This window comes from Triticum aestivum, chromosome 2D (assembly GCF_018294505.1).
Source record: "Triticum aestivum cultivar Chinese Spring chromosome 2D, IWGSC CS RefSeq v2.1, whole genome shotgun sequence".
Taxonomy (NCBI): domain Eukaryota; kingdom Viridiplantae; phylum Streptophyta; class Magnoliopsida; order Poales; family Poaceae; genus Triticum; species Triticum aestivum.
The window spans coordinates 538,960,446-538,979,466 of record NC_057799.1 but is presented as its reverse complement, the minus strand read 5'-3'; the positions used below and the strand labels follow the sequence as shown (position 1 = coordinate 538,979,466).

The 19,021-nt window shown below is 43.1% G+C and overlaps 1 long non-coding RNA gene and 1 pseudogene across 1 annotated transcript; one reads left to right on the top strand and one right to left on the bottom strand.

Annotated features, from left to right (window-relative positions):
- Nucleotides 1-12,712: 12,712 nt before the first annotated feature.
- Nucleotides 12,713-16,982, top strand: LOC123054321 (ent-kaur-16-ene synthase, chloroplastic-like; annotated as a pseudogene).
- Nucleotides 16,546-18,137, bottom strand: LOC123054322 (uncharacterized). The gene is made up of 2 exons (XR_006426104.1): nt 17,620-18,137; nt 16,546-16,962 (listed from the first exon to the last, which is right to left on the bottom strand). It is a non-coding gene; the product is annotated as an uncharacterized lncRNA (long non-coding RNA).
- Nucleotides 18,138-19,021: the final 884 nt, after the last annotated feature.

Below are 19,021 nucleotides of genomic sequence, written 5' to 3'. Positions count from 1 at the left end.
AACGGTTTTCTGTGATGAGCTACTTTCCAATTCGAGAGAAGGTACAATTACCTCATCAAGTTCTACTTTCCTCCCACTCATTTCTTTTGAGAGAAACTCCTTCTCTAGAAAGGTTCCATTCTCGGCAACAAAGATCTTGCCTTTGGATCTGTGGTAGAAGGTGTACCCAATTGTTTCCTTAGGGTATCCTATGAAGATGCACTTCTTCGATTTGGGTTCGAGCTTATCAGGCTGAAGCCTTTTAACATAAGTGTTGCAACCCCAAGCTTTATGAAACGATAGCTTAGGTTTCTTGCCAAACCACACTTCATACGGTGTCGTCTCAACGGATTTAGACAGTGCCCTATTTAACGTGAATGCAGCTGTCTCTAATGCATAACCCCAAAACGATAGTGGTAAATCGGTAAGAGACATTATAGATTGCACCATATCTAATAAAGTATGGTTACGACGTCCGTACACACCATTAAATTGTGGTGTTCCGGGTGGTGTGAGTTGTGAAACTATTCCACATTGCTTTAAATGAAGGCCAAACTCGTAACTCAAATATTCACCTCCGCGATCAGATTGTAGAAACTTTATTTTCTTGTTACAATGATTCTCCACTTCACTTTGAAATTCCTTTGAACTTTTCAAATGTTTCAGACTTGTATTTCATTAAGTAGATATACCCATATCTGCTCAAATCATCTATGAAGGTCAGAAAATAACGATACCCGCCGCGTGCCTCAACACTCATCGGACCGTATACATTGGTATGCATTATTTCCAATAAGTCATTGGCTCGCTCCATTGTTCCGGAGAACGGAGTTTTAGTCATCATGCCCATGAGGCATGGTTCGCAAGTATCAAATGATTCATAATCAAGTGATTCCAAAAATCCATCCGTATGGAGTTTCTTCATTGTCTTTACACCAATAAGACCTAAACGGCAGTGCCACAAATATGTTGCATTATCATTATCAACTTTGCATCTTTTGGCATCAATATTATGAATATGTGTATCACTACGATTGAATTCAATAAACCATTTACATTGGGTGTATGACCATAGAAGGTTTTATTCATGTAAAGAGAACAATAATTATTCTCTGACTTAAATGAATAACCGTATCGCAATAAACATAATCCAATCATATTCATGCTCAACGCAAACACCAAATAGCATTTATTTAGGTCCAACACTAATCCCGAAGGTAGTGGGAGTGTGCGATGGTCATCTTATCAACCTTGGAAACATTTCCAACACACATCGTCACCTCGCCCTTAACTAGTCTCTGTTCATTTTGCAACTCCTCTTTCGAGTTATTAATGTTAGCAACTGAACCGGTATCAAACACCCAAGGGTTACTATGAACACTAGTAAAGTACACATCAATAACATGTATATCAAATATACCTTGTTCACTATGTCATCCTTCTTATCCGCCAAGTATTTGGGGTAGTTCCGCTTCCAGTGATCATTCCCTTTGCAGTAGAAGTCACTCAGTTTCAGGCTTAGGTCTAGCTTTGGGCTTCTTCACGGGAGAGGCAACTTGCTTGTCATTCTTCTTGAAGTTCCCTTTCTTTTCCTTTGCCCTTTTTCTTGAAACTAGTGGTCTTGTTAACCATCAACACTTGATGCTCTTTCTTGATTTCTACCTTCGCCGATTTCAGTATCGCGAAGAGCTCGGGAATCATTTTCGTCATCCCTTGCATATTATAGTTCATCACAAAGTTATAGTAGATTGGTGATAGTGACTAGAGAACTCTGTCAATCACTATCTTATCTGGAAGATTAACTCCCACTTGATTCAAGTGATTGTAGTACCCAGAAATTCTGAGCACATGCTCACAGGTTGAGCTATTCTCCTTCATCTTGTAGGAAAAGTACTCGTCAGAGGTCTCATACCCCTCGACACGGGCATGAGTCTGAAATACCGATTTCAGCTCTTGGAACATCTCATATGTTCCCTGGCGTTCAAAACATTTTTGAAGTCCCGGTTCTAAGACGTAAAGCATGGCGCACTAAACTATCAAGTAGTCATCATATCGAGTTTGCTAAACGTTCATAACGTCTACATTTGCTCCTGCAGTAGGTCTGTCACCTAGCGGTGCATCAAGGACATAATTCTTCTGTGTAGCAATGAGGATAATTCTTAGATCACGGACCCAGTCCGCATCATTGCTACAATCATTTTTAAGTTATTTTTCTCTAGGAACATATCAAAAATAAACGGGGAGCTACATCACCACCTATTGATCTACAACATAATTTGCAAATACTATCAGGACTAAGTTAATGATAAATTAAGTTGAATTAATCAAATTACTAATGAACTCCCACTTAAATAGACATCCCTCAAGTCATCTAAGTGAAACGTGATCCAAATCAACTAAACCATGTCCGATCATCACGCGAGATGGAGTAGTCATCAATCGTGAACATCTCTATGTTGATCAGTTCTACTATATGATTCACCTTCGACCTTTCGGTCTTTAGTGTTCCGAGACCATGTCTATACATGCCAGGCTCGTCAAGTTTAATCGAGTATTCCGCATGTGCAAAACTGTCTTGCACCCGTTGTATTTGAACGTAGAGTCTATCACACCCGATCATCACGTGGTGTCTCAACATGACGAACTGTCGCAACGATGCATACTCAGGGAGAACACTTATACCTAAAAATTTAGTGAAGGGGTCATCTTATAATGCTACCGCCGTACTAAGCAAAATAAGATGCATAAAAGATAAACATCACATGCAATCAAAATATGTGACATGATATGGCCATCATCATCTTGTCTTTTGATCTCCATCTCCAAAGCATCGTCATGATCTCCATCGTCACCAGCTCGACACCTTGATCTCCATCTTTGCGTTGTGGTCATCTCGCCAACTATTGCTTCTACAACTATTGCTAACGCATAGTGATAAAGTAAAACAATCACATGGTGTTTGCATTTCATACAATAAAGAGACAACCATAAGGCTCCTGCCGGTTGCCGATAACTTTTACAAAACATGATCATCTCATACAATAATGTATATCACATCATGTCTTGACCATATCACATCACAACATGCCCTACAAAAACAAGTTAAACGTCATCTACTTTGTTGTTGCAAGTTTTACATGGCTGCTACGGGCTTCTAGCAAGAACCATTCTTACCCACGCATCAAAACCACAACGATGATTTATCAAGTTTGCTGTTTTAACCTTCAACAAGGACCGGTTGTAGTCAAATTTGATTCAACTAAAGTAGGAGAAACAGACACCAGCCATCCACCTTTATGCAAAACTAGTTGCATGTCTGTCGGTGGAACCGGTCTCATGAACGTGGTCATGTAAGGTTGGTCCGGCCCGCTTCATCCAACAATACCGCCGAATAAAAATAAGACATTGATGGTAAGCAGTATGACGATCACTGCCCATAACTCTTTGTGTTCTACTCGTGCATATCATCTAAGCATAGACCTGGCTCTGATGCCACTGTAGGGAAACGTAGCATGCAATTTCAAAAAAATTCCTACGCTCACACAAGATCTATCTAGGAGATGCATAGCAACGAGGGGGAGAGTGTGTCTACGTATCCTCGTAGACCAAAAGCGAAAGCGTTTTGACAACGCGGTTGATGTAGTCGAACTTCTTCTAGATCCGACCGATCAAGCACCGAACGTACGGCACCTTCGAGTTTTGCACACGTTCAGCTCAATGACGTCCCTCGTCCTCTTGATCCAGCAAGGTGTCGAGGAAGTAGATGAGTTCCGCGGTGACGGTGATGGTGACGGTGACGGTGAAGTGATCCGCGCAGGGCGTCGCCTAAGCATCGCGAGAATATGACCGGGGGTGTAAACTGTGGAGGGGGGGGGGGCGCCGCACACGGCTAACAATTGATGTTGTCTGTTCTAGGCGCCCCCCTCCGCATATATATAGGTGGGAGGGAGAGGGGAGAGGCCAAGGGCCCCCCCAAGTGGGACTGAATCCCACTTGGGCTCCTGCCCTGGTTCGCCCCCCTTCCTTGTATAGGCGCCAGGGGAAGGAAGGGGGAGGTGGCGCCCCCACTCCCTTCCTTTCTCCCTTGAGGAGGGGAAGGAAGGAGGGACTTGCCCTTCCCCTTTCCTTTCCCTAGGGCTGGCCGTCCTGGTGGCGGGGCGCACCAGCCCCCTGTGGGCTAGTCTGTCCCTCCCTTGGCCCATTATGCCCATATCTTTGCTGGGGGTGCCCGGAACCCCTTCCGGTGACCCTATATGTACCCGGTACCCTCCGGAACACTTCTGGTGTCCGAATACCATCGTCCTATATATCAATCTTTACCTCTCGACCATTTCGAGACTCCTTGTCTTGTCCGTGATCTCATCCGGGACTCCGAACAATATTCGGTCACCAAATCACATAACTCATATAATACAATATCGTTATCGAAGTTAAGCATGCGGACCCTATGGGTTCGAGAACTATGTAGACATGACCGAGACATTTCTGCGGTCAATAACCAATAGCAGAACCTGGATGCTCATATTGGCTCATACATATTCTACGAAGATCTTTATCCATCGAACCGTTATGACAACATACGTTATTTCCTTTGTCCGTCGGTATGTTACTTGCACGAGATTCGATCGTCGGTATCTTCATACCTAGTTCAATCTCGTTACTGGCAAGTATCTTTGCTTGTTCCATAATACATCATCATGTAACTAACTCATTAGTCACTTTGCTTGCAAGGCTTCTTATGATGTGTATTACCGAGAGGGACCAGAGATACCTCTCCGATAGACGGGGTGACAAATCCTAATATCGATCTATGCCAACCCAAAAAACACCTTCAGAGATACCTGTAGAGCATATTCATAATCACCCAGTTATGTTGTGATGTTTGATAGCACACAAGGCATTCCTCCGGTATCCGGGAGTTGCATAATCTCATAGTCGAAGGAACATGTATTTGACATGAAGAAAGCAATAGCAATAAAATTGAACGATCATTATGCTAAGCTAACGGATGGGTCTTGTCCATCACATCATTCTCCTAATGATGTGACCCCGTTATCAAATGACAACTCATGTCCATAGTTAGAAAACCTTAACCATGTTTGATCATCGATCTAGTCAATTAGAGGCTCACTACGGACACGGTGTTTGTCTATGTATTCTCACATGTATTTAGGTTTCCGATCAATACAATTCTAGCATGAATAATAAACCTTTATCATAAATAAGGAAATACAAAATAACAACTTTATTATTGCCTCTAGGGCATATTTCCTTCAGACTCCCCCGTGTCAAAGCGCGCATACACGAAGCCAGACGCGCCCGCGCCAACTTGGAGTGCGCCATCGCGACCGCGACCATCACCTCCTCCTCATGCACGCATTCTAACACAAGGAAGGACGTTAATGGAGCAGGAGCACAGGAGGGGCCGCGGGGCTGGCAGGCTCACCATCGGTAGATCTCGCCTCTGAGACATCCTCAGAGTGATCGAGCAAGGATCGCGGACATCTTGTTGGTATAGCAGGAGCTCGAGGTTAAGGCGGTGCCAACCTCAAGCTGGCTCCTCACCTCCAAGTGGAGAACGGGGAAGGTGACTAGAAGATTCGGCCCCGTCGGCCCCCTGTGGTGGTGCGCGGCTGGCAACGGAGTCGCCGACGCCTTGAGATGCGGGTACCCGGCTGAGCTAAGCCTTGCGTATCTGAGCGATGCGACGACCACGGCCATTGTTCGGGCGGCCTACCATGGCAGGGTGCACGCTGACGATGGATGATCGGTCGGATTTGGGAGGGGGGGCGGGGATGGGGGTTGCGGGCGAGGGGGGAGCAACATTGTGAGAGAAGGAGAATGAGTGAGTGACGGGAGAGCAGGGGGTTTGACTTTTTAATTATGTAGCGATGGGTTTTCTGACTAGGCGGGCCGACATGGCAGTGAGAGGGGTGGAAGGCGAGAGGGTCAGGCAGCAATGGGGTGCATTTGATGCCTTCTAGATACTACTGACGTGGTGTCGTTCAGCAGCGCCAGCACTGACACACTAGCGGTGTCGGGCTTTCACACCACGCCGCTAAATCGCACCAATTTACAAATGAATTTACACACTAGCAGCGTTAGGCTGTTCTAGTTATTTTTCTAGATTTTTGTTAAGACTTTTATCTTAAGTTCCTGCTTCCATTTGTTTGTCCCGGCTAACATGAATAGGCTTCGAAGGATTCGCATGAATCATCAGTGGCTTCTCGTTGTTCAAAATATGAATAACACTGAGTTATTCCTTGTTAATTAATCAAGTTTAGAAGTACCAGGAGTCTCTTAGGAGTCTCTTAGGCGATCTCAGCCGGTGCACCGCTTCAGTGCCGTCTTCAATGAGATATCGCGTCCACTCTGGGTCGACATAAATGTGGTGCTGACGCTCTGGACCGGTCCTTAAGCAGTATAAATGTACGACAACCGCTTCACGCAAAAGAGGGCCAAGAGAAAATTTTGGGTGAGAGGGCCAGCGTTGGAGAAGGTTGGATTGTATTGTAGCCTTCCCGAATTTAAGCATCTTGAGCATCAACATTCCTCAGACGGGCGCTCCACCAATTCACAACAATGCAGAGCACCGTGGTACACCACATGCCCTTTGAAAACTTTTCTCTGTGACATATGCTTCCTTGATAAGATGAATGCATTCAAAGACACATTTGTCAATGGTTTATGCTCCTTTTTTATGCACCAGTGGCGACGTCTGATTGACATGTGCATATCTACTCAATGACAAATATCTTGCCAAAAACATTGATTGGCATACCTAAGGGCATTTCCAACGCCGACTCCCAAACCTTCCGCAACCGTCCGGACCATGTTGTACGGACCACGGAAGCCATTCAACGCGGTCCTGTATCGGTACGTTGGGTGATCCGGACGCAATTTCTCTCGCAAACCGGAGACAAACGTGGGAAGGTTTGCGGGAGTCCGGACACGCGAAACATCGCTTTCCACCCATGGCCCACCCAATAGGAAGGTGGAGCCCATGCTTTAGTAGCATCCCGCATTGTTTCCACGCCAAATTCCCCCACTCTCTTCTTCCACTCCCCGCCGCTCTCCGCCCAATTCCCGTTCTTTTCTCCCACCCTCTCCTTCCCTCCGCCGCCGACGCATAGAACCGTCAGAGGTGCCGGAGGATCCGAGTACCACGCTCACCCGGAAGATCAGCTCGGAGACGCGACAAAATTGCCGCGTCAAAGCCAAGGCCGCAAAGGAGGAGAATCTAAAGAAGCGGCTGGCCGCCGGTGGGCCTGGTGGTGGCGATGAGCGTGGAGGACGTGGCGGACAAGGCGGTTGGCAAGGCCGTGGCAGACACCGCCAAATGGGCGCGCCCACAGTACAGATGGCGCCATGGCCGGAGCCTTACAAACATTCATACTACTACGCCGCCAAGTAGCTCACAAACCCCGCCAGTACGGTTCTTTACATCGTCGACGTTAACGTGGCGCCGCTCTTCTCCGAGTATTCTTCGCCGCAGCTCGTCCGGACGATGACGGCGGGTGGGGAGCAGATGGACATCCGAGAGCAGGGGAGCCGATGTACGACGCGGATAAGGAGATGCTTGATATCATCCACAACGGAGGCGAAAGAGGAGGAGGGGGCTATGAGGATGGGCAGGTGGAAAACTCGGATCCCACCTAGTCCGGTAACTACCAGCAACAGCAGTCCTACACCCAAACGGCCACGCAGCAGTCCTACACCCAGACCGGTGATGGCCTTACCTAAGCATATTTGCCTCTTTTGGATTCGGCCATATAAAAATTAAGCATATTTGCTTCTTTTTTATTGTGATTGGGGATGCGATCTGGCACGAGTGTGATCCAGCGTATTGTGTAGATCAGCGTACATTTGAGTTTAAATTTACTGACGGACATATACATGCTACAGTTGGACGGCGTCCTCCCGTATCCGTGTCTGCGGACTAGTCTTCCTGTCCGGCGAACGAATACGGGAGGAAATTTACAGGGTCGTCGTTGGAGCGTCACATGCTGTTTGAATATAACATGTATATTACCGTAGGAAAGAAAACTCAAACATGTTTTGCACGTTTGCATTGAATTTTTGCCTGTCCCACTCTTAACAATATAGTACAGTACATGTGCCGTAGTTGAGAGGCATCACATACATTGTTCTTGTTCAGTGGCGCCCGTTCACCACCCGGATGAGTTGCTTCCCTTTTTCCGATGGTGCTATATAAACCCTCCGGCAACGGCGGCCTGTACAGCATCACTTCATCGATCGGTCCGTGCGTGCATTTTTTACCCCATGTCGGACAGTAAAGTAATCGGGGGCCGTTCCTTGCCGCCGGCAAATCGCTGGCAGGCGGGTGCCGGGTGGTCGTCCTCGTCGAGCCTTCCTCCGCCCGGCTGCTCCACGGTTGGTGCCAAGACCTCGCTCGCACCATCATGTAAGTAGCGCGCTTGACCTCCGATCCGGCTGCTTCGCAGTCCACGCATCATCCAGGCTTCCTTCCAATGAAGCACGCTGCATGGAGCTCCTGTCTCGTACTCGACCTCCCCTTCACGGCATCGAGAGGACCGGCCGGACGATTCACTCTTGTTCTGGTAAGATTTCCTGGTTTGCTTGGATTGGTAATTTGGGGTTTTTTGCCTGTTCCCCATCTCTCGCCGGATCGGAAGTAACCAAGGCGTGCAAAATCACCAACGGTAGTTTCTCTCTGTTAGAAAATACTTGTCGGAGAAATGGAGATATCTAGGCGTATTTTAGTTTTAGATATATTTATTTTTATTCATTACTATGATAAGTAATTTCGGACGGAGCGAGTACAATTTATTAGTGGTATGAATTGCTTGAGGAGGTGCACCGAGCCAAATATGGTTTGCATGTTGCACGGTTGTTGTCATCTTCTGGCTGTTTTGGTACATTTCATCATTGTTTTTTGCCTTTCTTTTATAGTATTTTTGTAGAGACTATTTCCTTACCTAATGCATTTACATGCACTGGTCAACAAATAATGTATTTACATGCTGTGGTTTGGATGTTCTATGAAGACGGTTTCTTTTTAATCAAATTATCCAGCTTTATTAATTTACCAAAATACATCAAATCGAACAAACTTTGATTTTCTATGATTTTTTTTCTTTTTGACGTGGACGCGGTTCTTCTGTTGGTACCCAATATTAGATGCACAAAGGAGGAGCCCAATGGCTTGCGGCTTGCAGTCCCTCAAGCAAAACACGCACCCACAGTACTAATGGGCCAGCCAACCGTAGGCGCCGGCTTTCTTTATCTTTTTTGGGGGTTTTCCTCTGTCTTTTTGTTTTTCCCTTTGTTTCATTTTTACAGGCTTTGCTCTTTCGTCTCTTTTTTATTTTACATACTCTTTTATTTTAATTTTATTTATTTTATGTGTATTTTATTTCCTTTTTCACTTCATAAAATAATTTTGATTTAAAAAATTGTTGCATTCTTATTTCTTTTTTTTATTTGGTGAATTTTAGAGAAAATGTAGAATAATTTGGAATTAATGAATTTTGAAAAAAAATTATGAACAATTATTAGTTCAAAGAATATTATAAGAGGTCTGCTCAAGCCTCACTTTCCAGCCTGGAAAAACCCAAGAAACATGTGTACTGATGATATTATATGACAATAGGTATATATTGCATGATTTAATATCAAAATAGGTCATTTATTAACTTTAAATGCAAAAGTAACCATTTTCACGCCATGTGATGGCCTGGGCCTAGGCTTAGAATTTTGAGATTGGTCTTTGCAAAGCCCGACCCAAGACCATCCATAGTCCGAACAATGCCTAGGTTGTCCCCTACAACATACTAGTTCTATTCCTTGGTCATTTTGTAGCATTTAGTATTTAGAGTATGTTTTTAAAAATGCCATCTATCGCACTTTTTATTCAAGGACATTACTACGTAGCGGCGCTGCATAAAGGTCTTCCCATGTGGCAGTTTTTCTCTTTCTTGCATGCAGCAATGACACATATGCGTGACATCATCAAAAGATTCTTTCAAATTTGAAGTTAAAAAAGTTTTATCTCCCAAACCGTAAACCCGATTGTCGATCCGCTTTCACCATTGGCTTTCTCGCAGAGAGATCTTTGAAAGTAGATCTCATGCCGGCGTGTTTCGACAAAAGAAATTGTCGGTAGTTGCCAGATTGTCATCACATATTTGCCATGTTTTATCTACTTAGTTGTCAAAATGAAATTAACTTAGCTGCCAGATTGTTGAAGGTCGGTATACACAACAAAAAGGCTTGATTCATGGAGCATGGTACTTTTGTCGGTTGATATATGTTCCTACGTATTGTTAACACTTGAATACTCACTATATAACTCTACATAACATTGCAATGTTTAAAAATATATAACATTATTGTCCAGTAACTAAACACAATCTTTATGGCAACTTGTCGCGAAAAAAAAAATCACTGAAACATGTCAACATAGGATCTTATTTTGAAGCCCTCGCTGAGATAAATTCATCGACGAAGACTGGCCGCTAATTGGATTAACAGTTTGTGCGTAAATTATTTTAAAATTTAAAAAAGGAAATTAATGCGATGATATTAGCATGATGTGTAAGATTCTTGCGTGCATGCATGTGCTCTCTCTACTATTGGAATGTCACAGCAGCGAAGTGCATGTAGGCACATGTATACAAAGTAGATTTTCCCTTTATTCGAAATCAACATATGGTTGTGTTGTTTACAATATGTAGCAAAATAAAGATACAGAGTAGACTTTCAGTCCTAATTATACCCGCTAGTTTGTGCCTCATCCTGTTAGCATCCAACAAAAAGTGATTATCGGTTATGGAACCAATTATGTGTGCCTTACGGAGACAATCCACAAGGATAGCTGTGTAAGGACTTCAAATTTCAGTACCACCATTTTCATGCATGGATAAGTTCCGACCAATCTAATCTAATCTTTTTAAGATACTAAGCTCCCAAGATTTTGGAATCTAATAATTCATCAGGGGTTGTGGGGTCACTGGGGCTCGCTTGTAAGGGTATGTGTTGTTAGTTGAGGGTTCTTAATTTTTTTCTCTTTCTTTTTTCTTCTCTTTTTGATTTTTAAATTTTATTTTTCCATATATTAATTCATGAACATTTATTAAAAATTGAACATCATTTAAAAATCCTAATACTTTCTAAATTCATGAATATGTTTAAAGTTCACAAACATTTGTAAAGATTGTGAACATTTTTCAATTTTGCGAATATTTTTTGAAATCAATGAATATTTTAAATTCTCAAATATTTTTTGAAATTCATGGATTTTTTAATTTGCAACATTTTAAAAATCCGTGAACATATTTTGATTAACGAACTTTTTCCAAAAAAATAGTCGACTTTTTACAAGATAGCAGTGGAGCAAGTGGGAGAAAAAAAATACTAAGTGAGCAAATGGAGTAGGGAGCCGAGATGAGCGAGCGAGAGCTTTGTAGGCAAGCCCATGTGAACACTATATTAGCAAATTCCACAGTTTTAACATGGAATAGGAGCTCCCAAGGGGCTCACACAACGACGACTGGCTGACACTGAGGCCAAAACACAATCACGCACTAAACAACTTCACTCTCCTCTTAGACCTCTGAAAATCACCAATGTTTTCAAGCATTTTGAGGCCTCTGTGTAACACCATGCCTCAACAATGGTAGCCAGATTTTAGCCGAGTTTAGATGTTACTTCAAAGCTCTAAACCCTGTGTTTGGCATAGAATTGGATTATGATAATCCACCTTTCCAGCACAAGGTTTTGTCTGCTTGTTCTGGTATCTACTTTTTTGTCATTTTTGTGGTTATATTACCAGAGCATATTATAAAATAAATTCATCACAACACAATGCAGGAACCGTGACTAGCACTTGGCCAAAAAAAACTGTTAAGAATCACGGGTGGAGTCAGATTCACGGGAAGGGTGTATGGGAGCGAACGATTGCATCGTTGCCTAGGAGGGTGCACGGGAGTGTGCTCCATGAAAATTGCCACATGTCACCAGTGTTAAGATTCCCAGGTGGAATCAGATGCACCAAAGAGTTGTTCCCCGAAAAACCACTCCCGAACGTCAGTTCTATAACATTTCCGCCGTTTTATTAAGCATTTATGGCCATAACACCTATGTATAAATTAAGCCCCAAGGTACCAGCACATTTCACTCTCTTCATTCATTTCTATAAGAGCATGGCTAATAATAAAGCCAAGTGTTCTGGGGGGGGGGGGGGGGGGGGTGTTGTTGCCATCATATAAACTGTATATACATGAGTGATGCATCGGCTGATTCGTGTCACACATGTGCTTTCTTCAAACAGCTACTACTGAGAGGATGTTTGTACGAGAAAATGCAAGTCTCCAAAACACGGTATGGACATCACTATTGGTCATAATTGGATCATTTTTATCTCCACTAAATATTATGTTGCATACATACAAACTAGGAGCGGTTATCTAGAATAAGGAAGCAACTCCTAAGACCTGAATTGTCTCCATCATCATACGACACCGCATGGGTGGCTATGGTGCCCTTGTCAGGCTCCCCTCATATTCTATGCTTCCCTCAGTGTGTTGAATGGATACTACAAAACCAACGAAGAAATAGATCTTGGGGTCAGAGTCAAGTAGAGTCCTCAGTTGACAAGGACATCCTTTCATCCACATTGGCTTGTGTACTTGCACTTAAGAGATGGAACATTGGTACAAAACATATCCAAAGAGGTATGAATAAAGACGATTTACTTTTTGTTGTTTTATGTATTTGATGGTCTTGATGTAATGAAAATGATACTAACAGGTCTGCGCTTTATTGGAAAGTATTTCTCTGTTGTCATGGATGAGCAAATTGTTGCTCCCATAGGCTTCAATGTCATTTTTCCTGGTATGCTTAGCCTTGCCATTGGGATGGGTTTGGAATTTCCTGTTCGACAAACGCATGTTCATGGGATTCTTCACCTCCGGGAGATGGAACTGAAAAGGTTTGGCATTGTCAATTCTGGCATGAAAATTGTGCCATATTTCCTTATCTTGTCTGTACTGTAGTGACACCTGGTTCTTGTAGTTTGTTTCCATTGACTACTTATGTTAATGGAAATTTATTATCTACTTTGTTTCTTACTTCCCTTTTGAGAAGATGAAGTTCATTAACAAGTTTATTTTTGAAAGTTTTGCTAAGAACCTCAATTTGAAAGGGGTAATGTGGTCAGATGCGATTCATATTCGTCTTCTCTCCTTACTTATGAATCATCAATTAGAATTTGAGTATGGTATGTATATATTGACCTAATTCAGACTTGCTAGGGATAAATCTTATGGAAAAGAAGCATATATGGCCTATATTTGTGAAGGGTTAGGAAACATCTTGGACCGCGATAAAGTTATGAAGTTCCAGAGGAAGAATGGGTCGTTGTTCAACTCTCCTTCAGCAACTTCTGCTGCTTTAATCCACAATTATGATGACAAAGCCCTCGAGTACCTAAATTCTCTTGTTAGTAAATTTGGTAGTTCAGGTGGGTTTTCCGACCATTTCTTGTCGGGGTAATTTGCAAGGGTACTACATGTTTCTTGAATCTAATGAAATTCGACTTTTGCAGTGCCAACTGTATATCCAATAAATATATATTGTCAGCTTTCAATGGTGGATTCTCTTGAGAAGATTGGGATATCTCAACATTTTCTTAATGAGATAAAGGGCATCCTCGACGTGACATATAGGTAGTGACTAGTGACCAAGGATATTTATCTTTTGTACTCCCTCCGTCCCACAATGTAAGACGTTTTTACAAGCTATTGATTGTAAAACTTAACTGTATTCCCTTTTCAGTTTGTGGTTACATAGAGATGAGGAAATCATGCTGGATGTAGAAACATGTGCAATGGCATTTCGTCTTTTACGTATGAACGGATATGGTGTTTCCTCTGGTACTTCCTTGGACAGGAATTCCCTATCTTATTAATATTATCTTGCTCTTCATAATAATACTACTAACTGCACATGTGCAGGACACATCTTGAGTTACATTAATTAAACAAGAAAATTAAATATTTATTTAAATTTACATAACATGCATAACTCCAATACTAAAGACATGAACCTGTTTATTACTAAATAAGTAGCTTGTAAGAAAATTATTTGATCAAGAGAAGGTAATGCATACAAAACGAAATTTGTATTGTTCTATTACAGGCCAGAAGTACAATTAAGATGCTATAGACTGGACAAAAGAGGGACTATTATTTGTCCAAAGCCATTGGATGCAGAATTCTGGAACTAGATTGAATGTCTGGGTAGCATAGATCAAAAGTATCGCATCCAGCTCGTTCCTTTTCTATTCTATTGTTATATTTGACCCAATAATTACTATTCAATGCAGATGAGTTGTCTCATGTTTATGAAGCCTCCACATTCCATAATTCACTTCAAGGATATTTAAGTGATACAGAATCAATAATGGAATTATACAAGGCCTCAAAAGTGAGTGTATCAGAAAATGATTTGGTACTAGATAACACAAGCCACTGGTCAGGCAGCTTATTGACAGAAAAGATGCTCTCTGATGGGGTGCAAACAAGGCCAATCTTCGGAGAGGTGCTTGCAGGAAATTAAAAGTTCAAAAAATTAATTGATTCGTTATGTTGTTGGGAGTTCAGCTTCTGTTCATTAATGTTCTTTTTATAATTGTAGGTGGAATATGCTCTCAAATTTCCCTTTTATGCCACAATGGAACATTTAGACCACAAGAGGAACATTGAGCACTTTGATACCAGAGGTTCTCGGATGTTAAAGACAGAATACATGTAAGTGTCTCATTTCTCAAAAATAATAGGCCGTCTAGGAGTTAAAACTTCTTTTTTGGGTTGAATCAGGAAATGCCGGGTCAACCAAGATTTTCTTGCTTTGGCAGTTGAAGATTTCACCTTATCTCAATCTATTTACCAGGATGAACTCCTTCATCTTAGAAGGTATTCGAAAGTTATGCTCCTTTTTCTTATTAACTTCCTTTGTTGAGCAATTTGCAAAATTTTGTTGCAACAGGTGGGCGAAGGATAACAAGCTGGACAAGCTACAGTTTGTACGACAGAAGCTGACGTATTGTTACCTCGCAGCAGCTGCTACCTTATTCCCTCCTGAACTGTCTGATGCTCGCATTTCATGGGCCAAAAATTCTGTACTCGCAACTGCTGCTGATGACTTCTTTGATATTGTGGGGTCAAAGGAAGAGTTGGAAAATCTTGTAGCACTAGTTGAGAAGTACGATTCCTTTGACTTCACATCTTCGTCTGTTCTTTCTTTGTTGGTACCGCGGACTGTGGGTGTGTATCTACATAGTCTTATATAGGACTAGCATGGAGGGAAGTCATTCCTCAATCCTTTCATAGAGAACCGAGTAATGCTCAAGTAGCTAGAGCGCAAGGTGTGTGTGTGTGTGTGTGTGTGTGTGTGTGTGTGTGTGTGTGTTGATTAAAGATGCCGCGGAGGCTTCTCCCTAGTTTTTTTTAGGGAAGGCCTCTCCCCAATTGGCCCTTCGTTTCTTAACTAGTGCTAGTGCATCATGCATATATAACATGTCATTTTTGTCTGATTTCCTAATTGTTGTCTTAGGTGGGATGAGCACTCCAAAGATGAGTTCTACTCTGAGCAAGTGAAAATATTATTTTGTGCTATCTATACTACAGTGAACCAACTTGGAGCATTGGCTTCTGCAGTCCAAAACCGTGACGTTAAAAAGCACATGATAGAATTAGTGAGTTTCATGTGCATCACCTGATTTTGAAGTTCATTTGTGTTCGGCGTTGACATTTGGATTTCATCGGCAGTGGGTACAACTACTAAGGTCTATGATGACCGAGGCAGAATGGCGGATGAGACGATATGTGCCAACTATTGAAGAATACGTGGAAAATGCAGTTGTGTCATTCGCACTGGGGCCCATTGTGCTCATAACAATGTATTTCGTCGGGCAAAAGCTCTTTGGATGTGTTGTCAAAGATGAAGAGTACAACACATTATTCAGGCTAATGAGCAAATGTGGTCGTCTCCTCAACGACATCCAAGGCTTTGAGGTATTTGGGCCCTTTTACAGCTAAAAGTGTGCGTCTAATAAGATCTAGTATAGCTGTGTAAGCATATGACTGTTTCATTCTTCGTTGATGTGGCTACACATATCCCTACATGCAAATTCATCTATCTTGGTATACAAAATTATTTTGTGAGATTAGGGGCACCATAATAATCTTATATATACAAATCTTGACAAAAAATCAAATGTGTAGTCATTCATGATACTATTAAGGACAACTTTGATTAGTGTGATCGCAAAAACACGTGAATAGAAAATGTGCTTGCAGTATATGATTGAAAGGGTGTTTGATTTCCAAGAGATTCGGGTGGATGAAAACTTTTTGATGAAATCTAGTTCAAATAAATCATAAGGGGAAAATTGATACAGTATGCAATCCTATGAATCAAACAACACACATAGGAAAAAAATCCTTAGATTTAGGATCCTTCAAAACTCCTTTAAAAATCTAGAATGAAAAAGGGCTAAGGGTTTAGAACAATGTAATCTCATATTCGCTCTGAGAATTTAGAAGTTTACTCATCATTTTTGCGTAGTTTATCCTTCTACATTGTAATCGTGTTGTTCTGACATATATTTGATCTATTGTTGCAGAGGGAGAGCAGTGAGGGAAAACTAGATAGTGTTTCACTGCTTGTTCTACATGGTGATGGTTCTATATCCATAGAAGCGGCTAAAGAGTCGATAATAAGATCCATAGCCTCATGTAGAAAAGACTTACTAAGGTTAGTCCTTAAGGAAGAGTGTAGTTCCTAGACCATGCAGGGAGCTGTTCTGGAAGATGTGCAAGACATGCCACGTGTTCTTCTCTCACACCGATGCATTTACCTCCCCAAGCGAGATGGTCGGCGCAGTGAATGCAGTAATCAGCGAGCCCCTCAAGCTCCAGATTAGCAATACATCTTTGCCTATGCATTCAGAAAGATAAAGATTGTGAGTATTTTTACCATGTTCATATTGGTCAACTGGTAAGGTGCACTCTTAAATAACAGAACTCGGATGCAGTAGCTGTTGCAGTAGAAACAATACCAGTTGGTTTTTAACAGCTTTGATGTGAAGCTTAATCTTGAAGGAAGATTGGTCTCTGGTACTACAGTTTTTTTACTATTTCGCGTGTAAAGTTGGTGTCTGTCTCGGCGTTGTACTTGTTGGTGGTGCATTTTTCCCATCATGATGCAAATATTTGCTGGTTCCATTGTCTAGAAAATAGCAGGATCCATCTGTATGGATCTTCCACGTTCCTTGATTCACTAATAATGTCTTTTCAATAAGGACGTCCGATCCGATCCGATCAATATCTAGCAGAGGCGGGAGATCTTTCTATACTGTAAACTGTGTAGCGTTGACGCAAAGTAAGACGGAAGGTATCTGAACTTGAAAGTTCTCTATCCCAAGCATTCAAACTAATTCATGGTGCTAGTCTTCATATCTCTCTTACAGCATTTCTAACCGATTCCCTAAAAATAAAGAAGGATCCGGTGAAGTAAACCCTAGTGGAATATTTTTACTTCACTAAGTTTTGGCTGGACCTAGTCGATCACTAAATATAACGGAGTAAAACTTACTTTTGGTTCATACATTTCGTCGAACACCTGCTATGCACCCCCGCGACGATGGTGACCAAGCCAGCACGGCTAGTGAGCACGCCGGACACACCGTACGTCGCCGGTCTCCTCGTCGCACCGTCATGTGGGTCGGGGTGTTCGACGGGAGGGCACCAGCAGCGTCAAGGACCTCACCGCGCCGCTGCCCCAGGTCGTGCATCATCAAGGATTGCCAGCCTTGCTCGAAACGGGATGTAGTCCGAGAGTGCGGCCTGGCGGTCCCATTCGAGGACGGCGCCGTAGATGGAGCCGTCGCGCTCGTCAACGAGTGCTTGGACCAGCCTGTACTTTGAACGAGCACCACCACTGCGGCGCAAGGCTCCACCAGGCTCGTCCTGCGCGAGCGTCACCGGGTGGGGACTCGCCGCCGACGGCATGGGCTAGGGGTCCGGGGAGGGGGGCGAGCAGAGGTGGAGACTCGCCGCCGGTGGCAGCGGGCGGAGTGTGGGGGGAGGGGGCGGGAAGAGGTGGGGGGACATGGTAACGAGGGCGGACAAGCGCAGAAATTTTTCCTCCGGACCGTTTCGCTCGAGTATATTCGCTCCTTCGGTGCGGGTTGGAGCATTCTCATATATACGTTTTGGGATCGGTTAGAGTTGCTCTTACTAAGTTTTTGTATTTCCTTTATCTGCGGATGATTTCAGAATGGGAATGGATCGGGTCGGCCCGTCAGGTCGCTGACCCGATTCAAAAGTTTGAGGCCAATGGGTCATGTGGGTCGGTCTTAAATGAGATTTGGGTCGACAGGACCGGCACCGTGTGACCTACTGGGTCAGCCAGGTCGGCTCATCTTAGCCTTATACGTGGTTCTTTATACTGCATGAAGTGCTGAACTAGGAGCCACACTGCATCTTGTTATTTCACCGCGTAGATTTGTCCACTGACCAGTGCTCGCTCTAACTGTCTCCTGTAGCTAATTGTGGCAACTTGTTTCCTGTGCATTATCGATCAAAGTTTGCCGGCACCCTGTTTCCTAGGCTTCTAAGTTGTTATTGAGAAACATAAGTTTAGCTTGTTTGATTTCCACCGATCGGCAAAGAGGCTTGGTTGGCTGAGCGCCGGTGCATGTCCTTCTTTTTTCCGAATACACACAAGTGTGCGTATCATATATTGAAGATAGAAAAAGGGGGAAGAGCCCCTCCGCTTTTTACAATGTGTGGGTACACGCGACACACATCACACTCCACCCTCTAGCTTGGAAGACTACTACTCGCCCTCTGCCCACCTAAGTGCCGCCTTGAGGAGAACATCCTCGCTACTCAACAATCCCGCTTGTTGCCACAATTCATATTCTCTCGCTATCTTACATAACACATCCCGCATGCATGGTGTTTTGCCGCCGAACACAATTGCATTGCGGTGC